The following is a 4,066-nucleotide window of genomic DNA, read 5'->3' on the forward strand; positions in this document are numbered from 1 at the left end:
CAAGGAAAACACTACATGACCATGATTTTAAGTCTCTGAGAAGCCGCAAACCAGAAATCTGAATGTGCCAGGAAGCATCACACCAATGATCTTCTTACTTCTTCAAGGCCAGGATGGTCCAGGTCTATGCCCTGACTTTTATGCAATTAAACAGTGATGCTCAGAGTGAGGCCCAGGCCCAGGTGCAGTTGTCACAGGGGAATTCAGCATATCTAACTCCTTATTCCTTCTATTGCCCTTACTGCTGTGACCTAGATAGAGCTTAGAAACTTCTGCTTAGCCCTGCATGTAGGCCTCTTAATCATCAAAGGAACTTTGCTTAAAGCCAAGATTTGCAAAAACCACTCTTTACTGAAAACCCCCCCTCACCCGAGGAGGTAAGGATGTATGTACAGAAACAGTGATGCTATGTTTAAGATCTACGCAACAGCATGACCATATTCCTGTACTCCCAAGATCAACTGATCAAGGACAGAAAAGTTTCAAAAACCTACCACAGACCACTGTGGGCACCTGAATGTCTACAGACATCGGGAACCTCTTGACTCAATCCCTTCTCACTTCCCCCTTTTCCTGACATAAAAGAATTTCAAAGTTCGTTTTGAGGAAAGATGGTTCTTTGGGACAATAGTCCATCATCTATTTTCCGACTTTCCAAAAAAGTCACTTTCCTACCCCAACATCTTGCCGCTAGACTTACTGGCCTGTCATGTGGTCAGGGGAATGAGTTCAAGCTCAGTTACATGTATAACAATATTTAGCAATATGGACATAATGCACACAAACGCATTCACTATAGAAAAGTAACAGTACTGGTGAGTAACCACCCTACTGGCTGCTTTACAAACTGAAATATTTTTAAGTTGTATCCTGAGATGAGCCCTTTCATTAAAATAAACCACAGATTTTAAATAAAGTAAGACAAACTGCAGGTTTAAGATTAGGTGATAAAGAACTAAAAGAAAATATGGACAAATATTATATGACCTAAGGATGGGGGTGGCATCTCTAAGTAGGATACCAATGACGGTAATCATAATAGTCACAGAGGTGACTGCCTCAAAAATGAAAGCAATCAAACAAATTTAAAAAAAAAAAGATAATTCTGAAGCCTGAAGAATAAAAATAAAATGTTAATATGAAAATTTAAAAAAAAAACAGGAACTGTGACAAAGTATTGTAGAAGTATCGACTATCATAACAGTATATCAACAAAATTAAAAGCCAACGACAATGAAGAAAAACATGTTGGTAACACAGGAAACAGACAAAGTATGCTTAATGAACACAAATCAACTGAAAGTCAGTAAGAACCCTGGTATGATTCTGTCATACACCACTGCTCTGTTGAGTGGCAGTCGCTGACCTCCTCCGCCTGTCTTCTCTCCTACTTCTGCGCTCGCCACCACCCCACCCATGATGTCATGAGGATGGACATGAGCCCCCTGAGGCCCCACAACTCTCATTTTGGTTGTAAATTAAGACTGACACAGATTATGATTTTTAAGGCTGATAACAAATAAAGTGAGTACCGGTTATCTCTAAGAACAGTTGAAGGGCTGGTCCAAAGGCCAAGCTATACATTGTTGGACCAGTGACAAGGAATTAGGAGGGAAATCCGATCCCATTAGCAGCTTGCAAAATGTCTGTACAGGCAACTAACTCCCTTGGGCTTTGAAATAACAACACCTGTGGCCTGTGGTTGAGGCGTGGCTTGGGGCTCATCTATATTAGTGGACGGCACTTAGAGCCAAAGGAAGATGCAGAATCAGTTGATGAAAAGTGAGATTCCTAAGTATATCCAGAGAGCAAGCAGCTCTTGGATGTGGTGACAAGGTTCCCCACAAAGAAGCCAAACTTGCTGCTAAAGAAAGAAGAGAAGGAGGAAGAGGAAAAAACAAGAAAACGCTCCAGTAAAGAAATTAATATGAGACACTCCAGCCAAAAGTGCACAAAAATCAAATCAGAAGGGAGTTGGGGTAAATTGGAAGGGGAGATGAACCATGAGAGACTATGGACTCTGAAAAACAATCTGAGGATTTTGAAGGGGCATGGGGTGGGAGGTTGGGGGACCCAGGTGGTGGGTATTATGGAGGGCATGTATTGCATGGAGCACTGGCTGTGGTGCATAAACAATGAATTCTGTTATGCTGAAAAGAAATAAAAATAAATAAATAAAAATTAAAAAAAAAAATCAAACCAGAATGAAAATGATTCAAAACCCAGAACACCAAGATCAAAAGGTCAAGAATCTTTAAAAAAAGAAAGAAAGAAAGAAAGAAAAGGAAAAAATAAAACAGAGAAAAACAAAAAAAAAAACCTCCTAAAACAACCAATGGAACTAGCTCTGTAGAAGACATTAAGGCAAAAATGCAAGCAAGTATGAAAAGGTCTTTCCAAAGGGAGAGCCAAGCTCATCAATCATAGGAAGCACAGCTCCTGGATGACTGACGCACAGGTTATTCAAGATCTGTGGCAGTGGAGGAAGTCTCCTAAAGAAAACAGCTTAAAAAACAGCTTGTTAAAATTTTCCTTCTCATTTTCCTTCTGTAACAGTTGATCTCTGCCTGTCCTCATAATGCAGAGTGAGAACGCACCTTACTATGTCTGATAAACGTGGTCCAATAATGTGATGTCCCAAAATGCCTATTCAGTTGTTGAAGGCAGAACTCCCCTTTTGCTTGGTTTTAAAATATGTATGGAAGGCTTCGACAGGACAAAGTAGTAGTGGTGGCCAAATGGAAATGGTGGAGAGAGAAAAATATATGTGTGAAGTAGACTTAGTTTTTTAATAAAGTTTAAAACTCAATGAGAAAAAGATGAGCATCTCAGTAGAAAAGACAATAGTTGGGGGCACCTGAGTGGTATGACTGGTTAAGTGTCCAACTCTTGGTTTCTGCTCGGGTCATGATCTTAGGGTTGTGGGATCGAAACCCGAGTTGGGCTCCACACTCAGTGTGGTGTCTGCTTGAGATTCCCTCTCTCCCTCTCCCTCTGCCCCTTCTGCTCATCATCTCTCTCTTTAAGATAAATAAATAAATCTTAAAAAAAAAAGAAAACAAAAAAATAATAAACAAAGGACATGATCAGGCAATTTACAAACACAGAAACCCAAATATTCTTTTAAACATAATGTCCTTCATAATAAAAAAAAAATGAAAATGAAAATATGCACAATTTTTCATTTATCAAATTAGCCATTGAAAACACAAATAATAAAGCCCATTTTTGGAAAAAATATGGGGAACCCCATAAACCAAGTGGGAATGTCAACGGATGTAAGTTTTTCCAGGTTGATAATTTGGCACTAGAAATCAAAAACCTAAAATATGCATTTCATTGGACATTAGAATTCCAAGCTTAACCTAAGGAAATAATTGCAGATAAGCACAAAAGTGAAGCTATAATGTCCATCGCAGTGTTGTTTTTTTGTTTTTAAAGATTTTTATTTATTTGTTAGAGAGAGAGAGAGATACAGAGCGCAAGCACAGGCAGACAGAGTGGCAGGCTAGAGGCAGAGGGAGAAGCAGGCTCCCTGCCGAGCAAGGAGCCCGATGTGGGACTCGATCCCAGGACGCTGGGATCATGACCTGAGCCGAAGGCAGCCGCTTAACCAACTGAGCCACCCAGGCGTCCCCACAGTGTTGTTTTTAAGAGAGAAATAATATTGGGTACATTAATAGAAGAACGTAAAACAGAAGAGAGATTTAAAATTGCATTGGGAAGGTGTTAAGTTTTAAGGTGGCTTTCTGAACTACAGGAGCCTATACTTATAAACACACTCTACATGCATAAATATATAACTAACATATACTCATAGAAAAAGACTAAAAGTAGAGAAGTAAATGTCAGTGGTGACTATCTATAATGAGATCATAGATGGTATTTATTTTGCTCTTTTTGCTTTTCCATAGATCCTAAATTTTCTTCAGATAACATGTAACTTTTTATAACAATAAAAACAGAATTTTAAAGGGAAAGCCAACAGTACAACAGGCTTCTGTTTCTCCCACCAAACTAAATGGCTTTCACTTACTGCTTCCAAAGATCACACTGCCTCTCTCTC

The 4,066-nt window shown here is 39.2% G+C and overlaps 1 pseudogene; it reads left to right on the forward strand.

Moving 5' to 3' along the window:
* The first annotated feature begins 1,430 nt into the window (after positions 1-1,430).
* On the forward strand, positions 1,431-2,560 carry LOC123393598 (annotated as a pseudogene).
* Positions 2,561-4,066: the final 1,506 nt, after the last annotated feature.

Source organism: Mustela putorius, unplaced genomic scaffold, assembly GCF_011764305.1.
Source record: "Mustela putorius furo isolate JIRA1106 unplaced genomic scaffold, ASM1176430v1.1 tig00000876_pilon_pilon_pilon, whole genome shotgun sequence".
In the NCBI taxonomy this organism is placed as follows: Eukaryota; Metazoa; Chordata; class Mammalia; order Carnivora; family Mustelidae; genus Mustela; species Mustela putorius.